Here is a 20,764-nt window from a genome sequence, read left to right on the forward strand (position 1 = left end):
GGAAACTACTGAATTCACATTCAACTAATTATGTTGTGGAAAAGGAAATGAAAAAAATTTTGGCCTTTTCCCATAGTTTTGGAAATTTATTCAGCAGATCATTCTTAATCCAAAAATCTTCTTTTAAATGGATTGAACTTGATTGAATGAAATTATATGACTGAAGGTCAATCAACTCTCTTGAACTTCTGCATCAACATTGATGGGTTTTTCCTCCATAACAACCTTGCATTCAACATTAGTAAAACCAAGGAGCTGATTGTGGACTTCAGGAAGGAGAAATCAGGAGAGCACAAACCAGTCTTCATCAAGGAGTCAGCAAAGAACAGGGTTAAGAACATCAAGTTCCTGGGAGTCAACATCTCTGAAGATCTGTCCTGGGGCCTCCATGTTGATACAATCCTGAAAAATGCTTGCCAGTGGCTGTACTTCGTGAGGAGTTTGAGCAGATTTGGTACATCACCAAAGACTCTTGCAAATTTCCCCAGGTGTTCCATGGAGAGCATTCTGACTGGTTGTATCACTGTCTTGTATGGAGGTACCGGGAAAATACTACAGAGAGTTGTGAACTCATCCAGCGCCATCACGGGCACCAGTTTTCACTCCATCGAGGACATCTACAAGAGGGGGTGTTTGAAGAGAGCAGCCTCTATCCTCAAGGACCTTCACCACCCAAGCCATGAAAGAGGTACAGGAGCCTGAGATGAAAACCCAGTGGCACAAGGACTGCTTCTACCCCTCTGCCAGCAGAGAGAATGGATAATGAACCACAGACACTACCTCACTCTCTTATTTTTACACTCATTTATTTATTTTTAAATGTAATTTATAGCAATGTTTGCATTGTGATGCTGCATTACAACACATTTCATGACATGCTCTTGACAATAAATTCTAATTCTGAAATGGATCAAATATTCAATATGGGATATCAAGGTTTTACAGGTAATTAAATATTTCCTATAGATCTCTCTGTATTTGCTTTAGGTGTTTCACAGAAACAGTAATGGCATTGTCCTTCCATGCCTCTGCACTTGGAAATGGTGAGAATTCCTGATGTCTGATATTGCTCCAATAGACTTTGAGCTTGTTAAGGAAAGAAACAATGGCTTCCTTACTATCAGTGAGGTTTATGTGCTTACAGATATCAGGAATTTCCAAGTGCAGAGGCATGGAAGGACAATGCCATTACTGTTTCTGTGAAACACCTAAAGCAAATACAGAGAGATCTATAGGAAATATTTAATTACCTGAAAAACCTTGATATCCCATATTGAATATTTGATCCATTTCAGAATTAGAATTTATTATCAATGAGGTTTTGTTCAATAAATTGAATTTGTCAGTGGTATCTGCCAGATAAAATATGCCCAATTTTGGATCAACAAGTTTTTCTCCATGTTCTTTATGAGAAAGAAAGACAACAACTATGTCCCAGAGTGTAACAAAACAACCAAAACTATTTCCTTGGGAAAACCATCTCACCTCAGCATGCAGCAGCAACATCTGGAAATATTCATCATTTTCTTCACACAGCTGCCAGAATAGATGGTTGTAAAGGGGATGTGATTTTATAAAGCTTACAATCTTTATGACAAATGAAAGCAAAGCATTTAAACATCCTCCTAAGTTTTTAGCCACTAAGTGCTCCCTATGAATGATGCAATGAGCAGTGAAGACTGAGGTATAATGTTATTAAAGCATGTGATGAACCCTCTATATCATCCAACCATTGAAAGAGCACCATCAGTTGCACAGGCAACTATGTTCTCGAATGGAATGCTGTTATCGATTATGTAATTCTTTGAAATAAGCCTCCCTTTAGTCTATGTTTTAATCCTTCTGGGAAACATCTCTTTTAGCAGCCCGTATCCATTCCAGAATCTGGAATTAGCCATGAAAAAAGTGTTGTTCTCTTGTAAAGTGGATTTATCTTATTGTCAAGAGAATTTCTTGAATTGTAATGAAATTACTATTTTTCAATGTCCCTTGCTATTTCATCAATTCTTCTAAACACAGTGAAATTACTCAAGGGAGTTTCTTGAAAGGCTTCTGTGGCATTTAAGGTCTTGATGCCAGATATTATCTTGCACACTGACAGAAAAATAAGTGACTCAGTGACGATATGAGCATTTCTACTTTTAGCGATCAATTCATTTATCTTGTATGATGCAAGAAGACTCTTTTCTAATTTCTGTAATGTTTCAGTGACTGTTTGAGCAGTGGCTTTCTCTCAAAATTATCTTGAAGGGTTTGAAGGAATCCAAGGATTTATCTTTCTTTTCATACAGTCTTGAAATGCTATTGCATCTTGGTTTGCTTCATGTCTTTATTTGAAAATGTATTAAAAAATCAAACATATTGTGACAGAGTACATAGAGATGCTTTTGGAAGATAAAATGGGAAAGGTTTGTTAGAGTAGGTTACATACAAACACTTTAAAACAGATCTTATTTGAAATACAGGAGCTCTGCTAATGCTAGACATATTGGCTCCACAGCTTTTGCAAGAGTTTTGCTCAAGAGATTTCACTAATGGATTGTTGTTTACAAAAGACAACAGATGAAAAATCTTGTGGGAGCCGCAGATTGTCTGGAAGAGAACTTGTTGTTCTAAGAGGGTCATGTGGTTTTGCAAGCAGAGAGAGTCAAACAGACTTTATCTCAGGGAGGGAGAGAGACAGACAGACAGACAGACAGACAGACAGGTAGACAGACAGACAGACAGACAGACAGAGATCATTCTAAAGTGTTACAGCCAGCAGAAGCAGCTGGGACTGGAACAGGACAAGCTGGGAAGCTTTTGGTCAGCCCATTTCTAAGATGGCCTGGTCAAAGCCCTTGTTGTTCATGCAAGAAGAGAGGACTGGCTGTCTAATGTTTCACTTGGAATAAGTGAAACAAAAAGGAAATCTGTGATGACCTGAAAGAAAGAGGCTATCATCTGGAGAACCCTGAAGGGGCATGTTTCATCAGCAAGACACTGAGGTGACTGATGGAAGTACATCAGTTGTGGATGTCCTGGAACCATTTACTTTTCAAGCATCAAAGCTTGGTGATTAATGTTAAATTCTGTACACAGTATAAGAATTTCCTGCAACCAGTGAACTTGGAGGAATGAGAAGTGAAAGTGGAGTGTGAACCAAAGAACTTCTCTGAACTTACACACATGTGCGCTTAGAATTAGAAAGGGGTTAAGATAGGTTAGTTAAGTTAAAGTATGATTCTGCTTTCATGTTTAAAGAAAATTAAAAGCAACTTTTGTTTAAGTAACCATTTGTCTTGGTGAATATCTAATGCTGCTGGGTTTTGGGGTCCTCTGGGCTCATAACAATATGGGCAGAGAACGGTTTTTTAGAGATGCAATGAAATCACATAAGCATTCCACAAAATACTGCCAATACTTTTTCAGAGGAACTCATGGGTAAAATTATTTCTGAAATAACAAAAATTAATTACAGGTGCCTAACCTTTTATACAGAACTCAAAAAACTAGCAACCTCCAAAACCCGGCACTTTTTTCGGTAGATGTTATTACACATAAGTAACATTAATTTCCCATAATAAATTGTTTTCAGAGACCATCCCCCCAATCCCCATCCCCAACCTCCATGGTGCCCTCTCTTACCTTCGGTGGAAAGGTGACTCTCAGCTCTGAGCACCCAGGGGTAGAGAAGCAGGTGGCTCAAGTGGGAGCAATGGCTGTCTTCCTTACTCATAATTCCCCCCACGAATCTGGAACTGCTCTGGCACTGGCAGAGTGGTTCCAGCTGCACGGGGGGAATATGGGTATCAAACATAGCTGTCACCATGATCCAATGGGGCGTTCAGTAAACTTCATGCTCAGCAACAATGCACCCCTACTGCTGTATCAGGAGTTAGATGGGGGCAGGGAAATGATGGCACTGTGCTGCTGGGTTGTGCCTGAGGTCCAGCCTGATGAGCTGGAGGAGCACCTGAAAGCCACCAGCACTCGATGGCCTGCTCCTCCTGCAGTTCTGCACCTCGTGTACGGCCTTCTACCCTGCTTGGCCACTGGTTCCGAGCAGCTGACACTGACTGCCTTTTTGGCTAAGCTCCTGTGTCACTTCGTCACCTCTGACCTCCACCTGACCAGCATGCTGGTTGAGAGTCTCCTGTACAGCGCATGTCGAACCCCGCACCTGGGTAACAAAACAAAAACACTACTAACAAGGGCTAGCTCAAAGGTTGGCTTAAATTTTATGGAAAGTAATGAACAATAAAAACTAGCAGAAGGATATACATTCACTACCCATCATTAAAACTCAGCAAAATTAGGGTGCTTGAGAACGTAAGAAATATGCTTATTTTCTGGAATTGAAGACAATCGAACAAAAGGGGAAAACTACATGGAAGGCAATTTATTAGCAAAGCTGGTTCCATGTCAGTCAAATACAAAGATGAAAACAGTTAATTTTCCATATTTATCTAAGTCATTCTAGGCTGTTGATGAATGTCTCCAACCTTGAAAAAAATCTCATGTTGCCTGCAGCAAATTCCTTTCTCCTCCTCCCCCCCCAAATGTTTAATCTATTTAGTTTCTATGCCCTGTACACCTTGGACCCCTCCTTATTAAGGATTTAATTAAAATCTCTGGTTCCTCCTTAAATGTGCTGTGGACCCAGGAGGGGGAGGGGGGCATTTTGCCTTATTGAGAATAGCTGATTTATACCATATCTCAGTAAATTATTGTGGAAGGCTAACAGAATCCTTGTGGAATTTGAGACCTGTTGTATGTAATGGCTTTATATAAGAGAGGCACGAATGAGTGGGGTGAGTGGACACAAAGAAAAGATCAATTCAAAGGAAATAAAACACCAAGTAAGTGAGAGTACAAGGCAAAGTCCAAGAGAATAGCGAGAGGGAGGGTAAGTGTGAATTTGAGTGAAGTGCTAGTAATCACTGCAGCATCTGAGTGAATGAACGAGTTGGTGAGCAAATCACAAGGACGAGAAAATATCCCTGAACTTTCTCTTACATTATTGCAATAATGAATTGGGACCTACATTGTGATAGGCACAAGTACCTATACTTAATATGCCACGTCATTCATTAGTGGACAAAATACTATATTAAAATAAGCATTTTCTGCCTTGCTCAAAAGAAAAAGGATTTTAGAGTTGTATGTGATGCCATGTATGTACTCTGACAATAAATCTGAAATCTGATTTATTCTCTGTGGTGATACAACCACCAGCCTACTGCAGGGGGTAACCGTTGTAGCTCCAGGAAGATCACCTGGGAGGCTGATACACCTGGCCGGCTGTCAATCAACTGACCTGGATCTAGTCCTTTAGCCAGCCCCTCCTGGGCCAGTCTCACATGGAACCATCGAGACTCGAACTGGTGGATTAAGTGGATTAAAGCCTGTAGTATGTCTTTTCTGTGTTTTGTGTCTGCTTGCTGCACCACATTTTCTCAACAGCATGTCTGAAAATAAACACAAAATAAACTACAGATCTGTATAAATAAAAAAAATGCCAAAGAAATGAGAAATTAGGTGCTGGTAGCAGTCTAGAAAGCTGAATTCCATATCACAGAATGACGTGAATGCTGAATGTACCGTATATACCGGTTCATAGGACAGCTTGTGTATAGGACAAGCCCCTAATTTTCCACCTGAAATGTAACTTTTGAGCTATACCCTTTGTATAGGACAACCCCCCAAATCTGGCACTGACCAGTGGGGTGTGATGTTGCCACAATATTTTAATACCAAATGGCCCTGTAAAGGTTCTAATTTTATTTGCATATTTTAAAATAGACCACCGTTGGTTCCTATAACAGGCCGTTCAAAGCCTGTACAGAGCTGATGGCAGTCCGTCTGGGTGGATACACCCCGTGGGGAGTGCTGAAACTTTGTTGGGCTCACACAGGTTTGCCTTGCTGAACTAGCAATACCTCTCAATGCACACACATTCTTTTCACTGTTACCATTTGCGTCAGGGTGAGTCGGATTGCGCTGAGGGCCCGACCAGGACACTGGCATGGAGGTTCATCGAGTTGTGCCGAGGGCCTGACTGGGACACTGGTGTGGAGGTGAATTAGGTTGTCAGCATGAGGAAGCTGCACTAAGGGCCTGACCAGGACACTGGCATGGAGGTCAGTTGGGTTGTGCCGAGCGCCTAACCAGGACACAAAGATTGGAGGTGTTGTGGACTTCGAGGAAGGTTTTCAAAGCTTGCAGAAGGATCTGGACCAGCTGGAAAAATGGGTTGATAAATGGCAGATGGGAATTTAATACAGACAAGTGTGAGGTGATGCATTCTGGAAGGACAAACCAAGAAAGGACACACATGGTAAATGGAAGGACACTGAGGAGGTCACCTAACTACAGGCAAACTATCAATAAGAAAGAAAGAGTACAGAAAAGATTTACTTGTATTTTGCTTGTATCAGGAACTGAGTTAAAAACATTAGGACCTTATTCCCTGGAATGTAGAAGAATGAGGGGAAATTTGATAGAGGTATTGAAAATTATGAGTGGGATAGACAGAGTAAATGTAGATAGGGTTTTTCCACTGAGGGTAGATGAAATACAAACCAGAGGACATGGGTTAAGGGTGAAAGGGGGAAAAAGTTTAGGGAGAACTTCTTCACACAGAGAGTGGTGGAAGTGAGGAATGAGCTGACAGCTGAAGTGGTAAATTCGGACTCTATTTTAACATTTAAGAAGAATTTGGACAAGTACATGGTTAGTAGTATGAAAGGTTATAGACTAGGTGCAGGTCTGTGGGGCAAGGTGGAATAGTTCTGCATGGACTAGAAGGGCTTGGTTCTATAGTTCTAAAATGTTATTATAGTTGCCTATATTAAAGCGGGTGGCACAGTTGGTGTAGTGGTTAGTGCAAAGCTGTTACGGCACCACAGATTTGCGTTTGAATCTTGCGCTGTCTGTAAGGAGTTTGTACGTTCTCCCTGTGACTGCGTGGGTTTTTGCTGGATGCTCTGGTTTCTTAAATTTAGTCACATAGTACAGTAACAGGCCATTTTGGCCCACGAGCCTGTGCCGCTCAATTACATCCAATTCATCTACAATTCCCGTACGTTTTGAACAGTGAGAGGAAACTGGAGCCCCCGGTGGAAACCCATGCAGACACAGGGAGAAGGTACAAACTCACCCCAGTCCTGATCTTTCTTCTTTGGCTTGGCTTCGCGGACGAAGATTTATGGAGGGGTATGTCCACGTCTGCTGCAGGCTCGTTGGTGACTGACAAGTCCGATGCAGGGCAGGGAGGCACGGTTGCAGCGGTTGCAAGGGAAAATTGGTTGGTTGGGGTTGGGTGTTGGGTTTTTCCTCCTTTGTCTTTTGTCAGTGAGGTGGGCTCTGCGGTCTTCTTCAAAAGAGGTTGCTGCCCGCCGAATTGTGAGGCGCCAAGATGCACGGGTGGAGGCGATATCAGCCCACTGGCAGTGGTCAATGTGGCAGGCACCAAGAGATTTCTTTAAGCAGTCCTTGTACCTCTTCTTTGGTGCACCTCTGTCTCGGTGCCCAGTGGAGAGCTCGCCATAGAACACGATCTTGGGAAGGTGATGATCCTCCATTCTGGAGACGTGACCCACCCAGCGCAGTTGGATCTTCAGCAGCATGGATTCGATGCTTGTGGACTCTGCCAGCTCGAGTACTTTGATGTTGGTGATGAAGTCATTCCAATGAATGTTGAGGATGGAGCGGAGACAGCGCTGATGGAAGCGTTCTAGGAGATGCCGGTAGAGGACCCATGATTCGGAGCCGAACAGGAGCATGGGTATGACAACGGCTCTGTACACGCTGATCTTTTTGTGTCTCTACAGGTGATTGTTTTTCCAGACTCTTTTGTGTAGTCTTCCAAAGGTACTATTTGCCTTGGCGAGTCTGTTGTCTATCACTTTGTCGATCCTTGCATCAGATGAAATGGTGCAACCGAGGTAGGTAAACTGGTTGACCGTTTTGAGTTCTGTGTGCCCGATGGAGATGTGAGGGGGCTGGTGGTCATGGTGGAGAGCTGGCTGATGGAGGACCTCAGTTTTCTTCAGGCTGACTTCCAGGCCAAACATTTTGGCAATTTCCGCAAAACAGGACATCATGCGCTGGAGAGCTGGCTCTGAATGGGCAACTAAAGCGGCAGCGTCTGCAAAGAGTAGTTCACGGACAAGTTGCTCTTGTGTCTTGGTGTGAGCTTGCAGGCGCCTCAGATTGAAGAGACTGCCATCCGTGCGGTACCGGATGTAAACAGCGTCTTCATTGTTGAGGTCTTTCATGGCTTGTTTCAGCATCATGCTGAAGAAGATAGTAAAGAGGGTTGGTGCGAGGATGCAGCCTTGCTTCACGTCATTGTCAATGGAGAAGGGTTCGGAGTGCTCATTGCTGTATCTGACCCGACCTTGTTGGTTTTCGTGCAGTTGGATAACCCTGTTGAGGAACTTGGGGGGGCATCCGAGGCGCTCTAGTATTTGCCAGAGCCCTTTCCTGCTCATGGTGTCCAAGGCTTTGGTGAGGTCAACAAAGGTGATGTGGAGTCCTTTGTTTTGTTCTCTGCACTTTTCTTGGAGCTGTCTGAGGGCAAAGACCATGTCAGTAGTTCCTCTGTTTGCGCGAAAGCCACACTGTGATTCTGGGAGGACATTTTCAGCGACACTAGGTATTAGTCTATTAAGGAGAATCCTAGCGAAGGTTTTGCCTGCAATGGAGAGCAGTGTGATTCCCCTGTAGTTTAAGCAGTCTGATTTCTCGCCTTTGTTTTTGTACAGGGTGATGATGATGGCATCACGAAGGTCCTGTGGCAGCTTTCCTTGGTCCCAGCAGAACATGAAAAACTCATGCAGTTTGGTATGCAGAGCTTTGCTGCCAGCCTTCCAGACCTCTGGGGGGATTCCATCCATGCCTGCTGCTTTGCAACTTTTCAGTTGTTCAATTGCCTTATATGTCTCTTCCCGGGTAAGGACCTCATCCAGCTCTAGCCTCAAGGGTTGTTGAGGGAGCTGGAGCAGGGCGGATTCTTGGACTGAGCGGTTGGCACTGAAAAGGGATTGGAAGTGTTCTGACCATCGATTGAGGATGGAGATCTTGTCGCTGAGGAGGACTTTTCCATCTGAGCTGCGCAGAGGGCTTTGGACTTGGGGTGAGGGGCCGTACACCGCCTTTAGTGTCTCATAAAAACCCCTGAAGTCGCCAATGTCGGCGCTAAGCTGGGTTCGTTTGGCGAGGCTAGTCCACCACTCATTTTGGATCTCCCGGAGTTTGCGCTGAAGGTGGCTGCATTTGAGATGGAAGGCTTGTTTTTTCTCTGGCCAGGAAGGCTTTGCAAGGTGAGCCTGGTGGGCAGATCGCTTCTTTGCCAGCAGCTCCTGGATTTCCTGGTTTTCGTCAAACCAGTCCTTGTCACTTGCGCTGTAACAGCATTACACTAACCACTATGCCAACCATGCCACCCTTCAAAAAAAAAGTAAGTTAATTGGTATATTTGGGCAGTACAGGCTCATGGGCCAAAAGGGCCTATTACTGTGCAGTATGTCTAAATTTAAAATGTTAATTTTAATTTAAATTCTTAAATTATTAAAGGCACAGTATACTATTTGTACTTACTTGTGCTTATTGCACTTTGTCCCTCAGTCGTACACAATATTCTGTTCCTCATCTACCAACCTTTCTTGATTTTGATGATGTTTTGCTGGGATATCAACTTTAATGAAAACTTTATCACATGGCCTGTCATTTAAAAATAAGCATGTGTAAGACACAAATTAGTTTCACAATGTGAATACAAAACAGAGCCTTAGGAGCAAGATGAATTAACAGCTGATCACTTAGGTTAAATCACTGTAACCACAATCAAGGACTTGATATCCTGCTTCCTCTCCTCCAACTATTCTGCCTGTTCCTTTCTTTCATGCAGCATATTGTTCCGCTATGTCAGATTACAAGTATCATGTGAGTGTTACATGAGTGCCCTCTACAGCCCAATTTTCACTAAATGGCTCAACAGCAACGTGAAGCCATTTCATTGTTTCAGTTTCTTTCAATTTCACTGATCCAATTCCTGTGGCCATCAAAGGCTCACCTCTGGACATAGAGAGCTACTGAAAACATGTAATACAATCTGTTTAAAGGGGTAAAGGAATAGAAGTAGAGACAAAAGTTGATTCTGTTGAATCACAGCAGTAAAATTAGCCTTCTTATCATTGGAGCTGTAATCACTCCCAAATCCATGATCAACACAATTACATCAATAAAACCTCCCGTCACATTGAAGCAATTAGTGAAATCATGGTTCTGCCTCATAAACTTGCTATTTCTAAGATCTGAAATTGCAGGGTTTCTAGGTAGTAAATAAATCAGCGTCTTTGTACTTTTAATTGCAGCACAGGAAAAGGCTGCCTTTTCTGTTTGTATTCAGAAGTGCTTCAATAAATCTATAAGGTTCAGTGAGCAGAGATTACAGACAGCATCCTTCCCGTTGAAGGTGGTGAATATTGCAGCTGGCTGTGACACTGTCATTGGACTCTGATTTCCATAGATGCTGAGGGCACATTGACAATCTGCTGACCAGCAAAGGTCCCAAGTAAAACTGGAAGGGTGGCATGGTTGGCATAGGGTGTCGCAGTTAGCGTAGCGATTTGTGCAACATCTTTACAGCAGCAGTGATCGGGACTGTGGTTTGAATCCAATGCTGTCTGCATGGGTTTTCCCCAGGGGTTCTGGTTTCTCCTACCATTCGAAACATACTGGGGGGTTGTAAGTTAATTGGGTTGCACGAGCTCATGGGCCAAAATGACCTGTATGTCTAAATTTTTTAGAACTGTAGAAAATAAAAATGAGACCACCAAGTAGATCAGCTTGTTTTTAATTCTGCTATTATCACATTTCATATTGTAAAATATAGAGGGATTAACTATATTCCTTCCCATTTTTTGATCAATTTGAATATTTCAATCCATTCAGGACATTCATTGAACAGAGTTCAGCTTGGTCATGAAGTATCAAGTTGACTGAGTAAAGCATTTTAATTGGAGTTTGAATGACTAAAGGGTGTTATGTTCTTAAACAATGTCTGTCCAAAACAGAATTCTTATCTGCAGCTTCCTACAGGCATCCTCATATTAGCAAAAACAGAATGGCATAAACCTCATGGGAGCTTGTAAAGACAATGTTCCCTCATTCACCATTCATTAGTGAGACCAATGCTATTAAAAGCTCTTTTTCCAAGCATTAGGTCAGAAGTCAGCCAATCTTCTTCATCGATCAGTTTGCTTCACGTTAGACAAAATAAAATGAGTGCAGCCTGTGATTTGAAATTCTTCTTTAGGCCTCTTACCACCTCCAAGTAATTAAAGTGAGCAAAGAAAAATATAATTCTTCCACCAGGAGGGTTCTTCCAGTCAAATATCAGCATAAACAATATTTTTTTTAAAGTTTTCCTCTGAAAAAGTATAGCATTTCAATGGCATCATCTTTCCAGAGATGTTATTTGGTTGGCTCAATATCTGGACAGGAATTATGTAAGATTCTAAAATCAACCCCTGCCACCACCACACCCCCTCCCACCCCCATCAAATTGGGGTGTTGGGGTACCATCTTCCAGAGGTCCAATTAGCTTCAGGGATATATCAAAGATAACATAGAATCATTTAGAGAAGAGCAGGGGAGTTTTCCACCATAATCTGGTCAATATTTTGCAACACACTACACACAATTATTGCTGTTTGAGGTACAGTAAAAATCCCCATTATCTGATACCTATGGAGATTGCAGATGAAGCAATGCAAATTTTCTGGTTGACTGAGACTCTCTCTTCCAATAACTAATGCATCTGCATTATGAAACTATAAACCAATGTATTGGATTCAAGGTGAGTTACCTCCCAAAACACATTTGATCCAGAACAACTTAATACCCTTGACTCTGGGTTATAAAATCCTGGACATCTGGTGCCAGAGGGGATCAGGTGTATTGAGGATTGTAACAACCAAAGACAGCTCATATCATTCAAGCAGTTGAGGAACAAATATGATTTACCTAATAGAACATTCTTCTGCTACCTGCAAATAAGATCTTTCTTTTTTTTTATTTTTCACACTGTGAACCATATTAACCAAAATACATACATTTCCCTCAAATATACACAGTGGCATTTTCTCCCCCTTTTTCCCCCCTACCTTCACTCCCCCCCTTCCCAACCCCTTCCAAAACCAATAAACATTCAACATATACAATAAAACCATTAAACAATGTCATCACACAATGAAAATAAACATGAAAAATGTGTCATCTACTTTTACACACTGGATCAAGTCATTTTGTCTTCTTATCATTTTAGGGGGTGGAGGTCTGTTATGTTCCATGTATGATTCCCAAATTTGTTCAATAATGTGACTTTATTTTTTTAATTATGTTATTTTTTCCAATGAAATACATTTTTTCATTTCCATGTTCCATTGCTGTACTCTCAGGCTCTCTTCTGATTTTCAAGTTGACATTATACATTTTTTTGCTACTGCTAAGGCTATCATAATATTTTTTTTTTGCTCTTCATCCAGTTTGAGGCCTAATTCTTTACTTATATTACTTCGAAGAAAGATCTCTGGATTCTTTTGGTATGTTGTTTTTTGGGATTTTATTTAATATCTGATTTAGATCTTCCCAAAACTTTTTCACTTTCTCACATGCCCAAGTTGCATGTACTGTTGTTCCAATTTCCTTCTTACAGCGAAAATATCTATCTGATAATGTTGGATCCCGTTTTTTTAAACTTTTGAGGCGTGATATATAATCTGTGTAACCAATTATACTGTATCATGCGTAACCTTGTGTTTATTATATTCTTCATAGTTCCAGAACATTACTTTTCCCATATTTCATTTTTTTATCTTTATGTTTAAATCCTTTTCCCACTTTTGTTTGGGTTTATAGCTTATTTCATCATTTTCCTTATCTTGCAGCTTGATGTACATGTTTGTTATAAATCTTTTAATTATCATTGTGTCTGTAATCACATATTCAAGGCTGCTTCCTTCTGGTAACCTCAGTCAGTTTCCCAATTTATCCTTTAAGTAGGCTTTCAGTTGATGGTAATGAGTTATTCCATATTTGTACTTCAATTGTTCAAATGTTAATTTCTTGAGGGAAGAAATTGGGACCATCTATGACCCTACCTAGATATAGTAACGTGGAGATTCTAATTCGACAAGGGGGTGTGTATAAATTTATCTCTAAGATGTATTACATATTCCAAAGTGAGGGCCTGAAGCCGGGCTTACACAGATCAAGGGAGAGGTAGGAGTCAAATTTAGGCACAACAATTAATGAAGAGTGGTGGCAAGACCTGTGTCTGGACAGCGTGACTGGAGTCATCAATGCCAGATACAGGTTGGTGCAGTAGAATTCTTTGCACCACAAAAATTACATAAATCAAAGCCAGAAATTTCAGATATGTGCTTTAGGTGTGGTGTGGAGCTTGGAACTTTTGTCCACTCCACCTGGGTATGTACAAAAGTAAGATATTCTGGGAAGACTTGGGGAACATTCTAAAATTCATTACAAAAGTGGATTTTACACAGGACCAGAAATGTACCTCATGGGAGACAATGGGGACGTGAGTTTTAGAATGTCCAAATACCAAATTCCATTTGTGAAGGTCACCTTGGCAGTAGCCCATGTGTGTATAATGGTTTCATGGAAGTCTGACTCCCAACTAACTACCATATGATGAAATGTGGAAATCCAGAGATGCATTCCCCTGGAGAAAACCACGTACAATCTAAAGAAGAAAGATAACACATTCGTTAAGGTGTGGCAACCTTACTTCAAATATATTGGCACCCAGATAGATAAGTTCCCCCACAGATAGATAAGTTTCCCCCCACTCTTCAAAATGGGGGTACTGTAGCAATCCGTCCCATCAGGGAAGTGAATATGATCAAAGAAGTGGGACATGATGCAGGTGACATGTTTCTTTCAGTTTCGTATTTTAAAGTTTTTTTTAAAAACTTTCTTTTTAATTTAATTGTATCTATGTAATTTAATTGATTGTACTTTCAGTTGTACAGAGATGGGGGTGTGGGGAGGTGGGAAGGGGGATAAATACAGACACTGTATGTTACACGAATGTTTAAAAAAATTACATGGCTTGTTTGAATTTTAAGAGTATGAAAATTAAAATATTCAAAAAATACATTGTTTAAAAAACAAAAGACAGACAAAATATAAAGTAATCTGGGAAAAATAAATAGCATTGTAGCCTTTAATTATGTAACATTCACATTAATCAAATAACTCCTGTAACTTACAACATTGTGTTCACTTCTACGCTAACCATGCCGTCATCGTAATTAACCCCCCTCCCCCAAGATTACAGATCAAACCTTACTAATATACCTAATACTAATAAAGACTCTTACTAGGCAGGGATAGGGATTCTCTTTGGAGAATCAGCACAGCAGCGAAGGGCATCGACTTCATCCTGGTCAGGCCCTCACTGCAACCTGACTCACCTCCACGCCAGTGTCTCGGTCAGGCCCTTACTGCATCTTCCTTGCACTGACAACCTGGCTTGCCTCCACATCAGTGTCCCAGTCAGGTTCTCAGTGCACCTTTTTCATGCTGACAACCCAACATGCCTCCACGCAAGTAACGGAAGTGAAAAAAAAGAATGTGCGCACATTGAGGGGCATGCTAATTCAGCGGGGCAAACCTGTGTGTGTCCAACAAAGTCTCAGCACTCCTCCCAGTCTTATTTATTTGAAATCTATTTATTTATTTCCTCTGGGTTGTTTTTGTCAGTTGTTTGAGTTTCCAATTAATTAAATTCTGGAAAATAGCAGTTTTACTGTATTGTGAAAATATTTACCAGTTGCACTTAGGAAGATGGATAGATTTTTAATTTTTAATCTTTCTTTCAATAATTATTCTTTTGTTTCTCTCTCTCTGAATTCTTCCCAAATAGATATCTGACCCAATCTGAAGGGGATGGGGTGGGGTGGGGGAGGGATTATAATTTATAGATTATTAGCACAGCAGTAGTACCACACAATTACAGCACTAGCTATCTAGGTTTGACTCCACCACTGACTGTGAGGAGTTTGTATGTTCTTCCCGTGACCTATGTGGATTTTCTCCTGGTGCACTAGTTTCTTTCCACCCTCCAAAAAGCATGGGGTCAGTGGGTTAATTGGGTGTAATTTGGAAGCAGACAATTGCATTGGCTAGAAGGACCTTCCATTGGGCTGCATTGTTAAAATTAAAAATATAGACACGCTGTCTCTCTGCTCATTTTCACTTTTTCAGCAGTTACAAAAAACCCAATTGCTCCATGAATTTGCAATGGATAGGTGCACTAGAAGAGGGGAAAACAGCACCATGCATTTTGTTTATTATTTTTACTTAACATTTATTTCTAGTGCCATTTTTTACAGATACAAGAACTGACACACTGCAGCTTTGCTTTGTCCTGAAAACTGAATTTTTGGCCAATGATAGTGATACTCCTATCATTATCTGCTTGAATTCCATCACTAGCTTTCTCTCTATTGGATTTTACTCTGCCCTGACTTGCTTTTGAAGAATATTACTGCTGCTCTCCTGAATTTTACACCATGATGGATCCAGAATATGGTATTTGTCTATTGATTGTGAAATACAAGTGTGTCTTTGGTTATCACATTGTTTCACATTTCTTTTCTAGACATGCTTTGCAAAATTCTAGATGATTTTCTCTCCCAGAGCCATTAGTTCTATTCCCCACATTCCTTACAGTTGTGCTACATTGATTTTGGTAGTTTCTTTCAAAGCACAGAGGAAAGTTGGCAGCACTTGAATTGATTAAATGGGAAGGAAGTTTGGAATATACATATCGTTGAAATAAATTACTTTAAGCAGTTGGAATGGAATTGAATCTTTTGTAACATGCATCGAGATACAGTAAAAACAACACTTTATTTTGTGTGCTATCCAAGCATGTTAACTCATTCAGGAGGTAGTGTAAAGGTTAACACCTTGTGTTTTTGATTTTTTGTTAATTTTGTGCCTATCTCTTTAAGGAAAATTGTCATTTGTAGTGTTACCATGGTTACTATGACATCATATGTCGTAATATCCAAGCGGACCGGCAGTTTGCTATCGCATTCTTCGAAGAATCATGACAGAGATGTAAACTTGAGATACTTTTCTTTGAATTCATCTTATTTCATCTTATTTTGTTTATTTCTTTAAAGTTGAATATCAGTATCATTATACAGTATGCTTTGTTTACTCATTGTTATGGAAATCTCAATGCAAAATTATACAAAATGTTTATTCATTTTTTCAAGAAATTAAAGTTATTTACAGCTGCAACTACCAAGTTTAATTTATTAAATTAATGAAATGGTCATTCAGAATATCGTTGCTTATGTTTCTTTGAAGATGACATGTTTTGAAATTGGGAAATGTTAGAACTTGGAAAGTGTTGTCTATAGGTAGTGCAATACTGACAAACAAATAAATAATTAAACAACAGTGTTTGGGCTTATAAGTCAAAAAGTGAAGAGTTCAGAGAAAAACATTATGCAGAATACAGAGAAAAGAAAGTGCAAAAGCATCATCTTTTACCAGTGAAAAATCCATTTAAGAATCTGATATTGAAATTGAACATTGTAACATTGCCATTTTTGCATGTCTTCTCTATCTCCCTCTGCAGTTTGCACAACACATCCTATGTACTGTTTGGAGGCCTGTATGCAACTCCCATCAGGGTCTTTTTATTCTTACACTTTCTATATTCTACACACAGGAATTCTACAACTTTTGATCCAATGTCTCCTCTCTCCAAAGATTTAATTCCATAATTAACCAGCAGAACCACCCACCCCTCTGCCCACCTTCCTGTCCTTCAAATACACTGTGTATCTACAGGTATTTAGTTCTCAGCTGTGATCTTCTTTCATCATAACTCAGTGATGGCCATAATGTCATACTGCCAACTTTTACCTGGGCTACTAGATCATCAACCTTATTTCTTTTACTGTGGGCATTTAAATACAAAACCTTCAGTGCTGTATTCATCACCCTTTCAATTTTGTTTCCAAAGTACCCCAAGTTAAATCTTTAATCTCACTCTTGCAATTTTTCCCCATTGACTGCCAATCCTTCCTCACAATCTCACTACACAGTGTATCTACTTGTGTATCTTCTGCCTTTTACACTGGCCTCACATTCTGGTTCCAAACTAGTCTAAACTAATTTAAACTGTCTCCAATAGCTCTAGCAAACCAGCCAGATAGTATATTAGTCCCCCTCCCATTTAGATACAACCTGTCCTTTAGTATAGGTCACACCTTCTCCTGAAGAGATCCCAATAATCCACAAATCTGAAACCCTACCCCCTGCACCAACACTTCATCCACACATTAATCTCCATAACTTCCTATTCCCACCCTCAATGTCATGTGGCACAAGCAGCAAAGCTGAGATTACAACCCTTGAGGTCCTGTTTTTTAAGCTTCCTTCCTAACTCCCTATATTCCCTCTTTCGGACCCCATCCCTTTTCTTTATCTAATGTCATTGGTATCACCACGAAGCAAAACATATGGTTGCTCACCCTCCTGCCTGAGAATGTTGTGGACTCCATCTGAGACATCCCTGGCCCTGGCTCTTGGCAGGAAACATACCACTTGGTAGTCACAATCTTGTTCACAGAACCTCCTATTGAATTCCCAATCACCAAAGCTCTCCTCTTCTTCCCCTTTCTTTCTGAGATGAGTCCTGACCACTACAACTTGTCCCTGTTAGATTATTCCCCCTCAACAGGTTCCAAAACAGTGTATTTATTGTTGAGGGGATCAGTCACATGGGTGCTCTGGACTGACTGCCTATTTCCTTCCCACTCCTAACAATCACCCAGTTGCCTGCCTCTTGCCTTTTAGGTCTGACTATCTTCTTTTAGCTCCCGTCTATCACCTCTTCTGCCTCCTGAATTATCCACATTCAACCAGCTCCATTTCTCTGACACTGTCTGTAAGGAGCTTCAGCTGCATGCACTTCTTGCAGGTATACCTGTGCTGCTCCAGATTTCCCATAATCTGGAATTGGAGCATTCTAGTTCTTGCCGGGGCCTCTGCTCATCAAAGCTTCTCGGGCCAAAGCCTCTAACTCACCACTCCTAAATTGGGCCACTCACATATTGGTCACTCCAACAATAGCCACATAGCAGGAAAGAAACTGTCCTTGAACTTTTCAAACACATACATCTTCTGACTGACGGTAGTGGGAATAGAGAGCATGACAGGGATAGCATGGCAGCAGGAAGTACAGAATAAGGAGGTTTGTCTGGCCAATGGTCTGAGCTGCATTTGCAACTCTCACAGTTTCAGAGGTTGATTAAACTGAAACCAAAATTAAAATTTAGATACCATCTCTATGCTCCCCTGGTTCTAAACAGCAAATTCAAAACTGAATGTTTATTTTTTACATGGAAAGCTCGCTAACCTTGGAATTAGCTGTTACTAGGAGACACTTATGGAATTTGTAAACAACATTGGCCGGCTTCTCGCAAAATATGTTTGCAAGTCATTTTAACCCTTACACATTGGGTGCTAGTGCACTAACTATTCAGTATGCTACCTTACACCACAAGATAGCATTCACAGAATTGTAACTGCTTGTCCCATTTCAAGGTGCCAACTCACTTATCCTAATTGAAGTATATGGAGAGTGGTGGACCTATGTCAATCAGAATTAGAATTTATTGATATGAACATGTCACGAAATTTGTTGTTTTGCAGCAGCAGCACAGGTACAAATTTGTTGTAAATTACATTTAAAATAGAAATAAATTTGTGCAAAAAGAAGAGAAAGTGAAGTCATAGTTTCTGGTTCACAGCAATGAAACACCGTCAAGGGGTAAACAAGGAAACCTGCAGAAGCTTGGTTTTCGTGCACAACACAAACGTGCTGGAGAAAAGTAGCAGGTCATGCATCATTCAAAGAAAGTAAAAGACAGTCGGTTTTCAGGCCCGAGACCTAATTCAGTGGGGAAATGAATGTAACAATATTGCTGAGAACATTGACATGGATCTAATGGTCTCAATTAAGAATCAGAACAATGGATTGTTTACCCAAGGAAAAGACATCTGATCAGAGAGAAGCCATCTGATTATTGAGTCATTTATTTGGGATACTGAAAACTAAAACCAGTATTGATCAAGCAAGTTATGTGATTGAAACACTTGGAGAAGCAAAATTGATTGATAAGTAACCAGAGATCTGCAACACAAATAAATGAACTGACTTTATGTGAAATGGACACACTTGTGGTGTCTCTCCTTGTCAGGGGAAAACAATGATCTACTGTGACCACTGTAATGGTAAGTTTTGATTGACCCATATCTGAGTAAAGGAAGCAGGATCATTCTTGCATTTGGATTGTGACTATTCTGATGATCATTTGATCTGACCCTTGCCCGAGTTCTTGGAAGCGTCGTGGAAATCACAAGATTCATTTCCCCTATTAAAGGAAGAGGGGAGTTATGACAATCATTTGTGTGAAAGAAGATTTCTCTGGAAGCAACTCCACATGGATTCATGAGTTAAAGGCAGTCTGATGACTCAGTATCTCACGTACTTCACAATTACTTCTGAACAACAGTTTAAAGGTTTTGAGTTTCAACACAGGATGTCTAAAACTGAACTTTGAATTGACTTTCCAGAATAGTGCCTAAGCTGTAATGGTTTGGGTAATCCACATCCACATTTGTGCATAATTGGGGATTAAGTTTAGATTTAAGTAAGATGCAATATTACTAGTAATTATTAATAAGGATATTGTTTTAAAAATAACATTGTCTTGTTGAATTTCTATTGCTGCTGGTCTCTGACGTAATACTAAGGTTGTGACTTTTTGGGGGTATAGTGTTTCATTAGAAGTCCATGTGTGTAAAGTCCAATAGTATTTCAGCGGCACTGAGTACAAGATCAGTTTTGACCTGAGCTTTTTGACTTTATGCTCATGTGGTAAAGGTCCTTTATGCTTTGTGCTGTTGTTCTCTATCAATAGGTTGTTTTTACTTGGAGTTTTACTTTATCCTGCATTGTGATGTTATTCTGTGTGTCAGGCCATTGCTTTCATTGAATTAAAAATAATTTTTTGACAGAATAAATTCTACATTTTTTTGAGAACAATAAAATATGAATGGTATGCATTTGCCTGTGTCTATTATCAGCACTGCTCACAACACACAACAGGTAGAGCACTTATGGTACCCTATAATTACAAATTTTGGCATTTTAATTATAATGCATTTATCCAATGCATCCTTTTGCCCTTTTGGTTTTCTTCAATTATTTCTATCTATTTGGAACACAGTTTCAAACTGATATATATTTTAACATTAGGTTTAACAGTAAAAATTTAATTAGCTGTTCATGTGTGGAAAATGAATATGATTCCATCTTCCAACACAGATGTCCATTACCATGCTGAACAAATACAAAAGAACAATGTTTGGAGTTTGTTAAAATATTGAATTAAACTCTTTGTTTCACCTATCAGTATAATAGATGCCTCAAGGTCTTGTTCTTTTTTTTAAAGTCATGTTAAACTTCTGCAGTCCTTGAACCTGTTTGTTCTCCAGATCAACCAGAAAACTGAAAGTCTGAAACTGCTCATAAAGATAATCTGACACATTGCACCATCTGATAAAAGGGCAGAGAATAAATCATATTATTCAGATTCCTGTTCCTGCTGTTTCTTGTTATATGTGCCCATGTCAGTGTTTCAAGGTATTAGACCAT

At 40.2% G+C, this 20,764-nt stretch overlaps 1 long non-coding RNA gene across 7 annotated transcripts in view; it reads right to left on the bottom strand.

Annotated features, from left to right (window-relative positions):
- LOC138736110 (uncharacterized) overlaps positions 1–20,764 on the bottom strand; it is a 108,469-nt gene that overhangs the window by 68,313 nt on the left and 19,392 nt on the right. For all 7 annotated transcript variants that reach the window (XR_011340097.1, XR_011340096.1, XR_011340093.1 and 4 more), the window contains exons 3-5: positions 9,586–9,708; positions 5,300–5,450; positions 3,628–4,162 (exon numbers count right to left, since the gene is read on the bottom strand). This is a non-coding gene — a long non-coding RNA (uncharacterized lncRNA). The remainder of the gene's footprint in view (positions 1–3,627; positions 4,163–5,299; positions 5,451–9,585; positions 9,709–20,764) is intronic.

Source organism: Narcine bancroftii, chromosome 6 (genome assembly GCF_036971445.1).
Source record: "Narcine bancroftii isolate sNarBan1 chromosome 6, sNarBan1.hap1, whole genome shotgun sequence".
NCBI lineage: Eukaryota > Metazoa > Chordata > Chondrichthyes > Torpediniformes > Narcinidae > Narcine > Narcine bancroftii.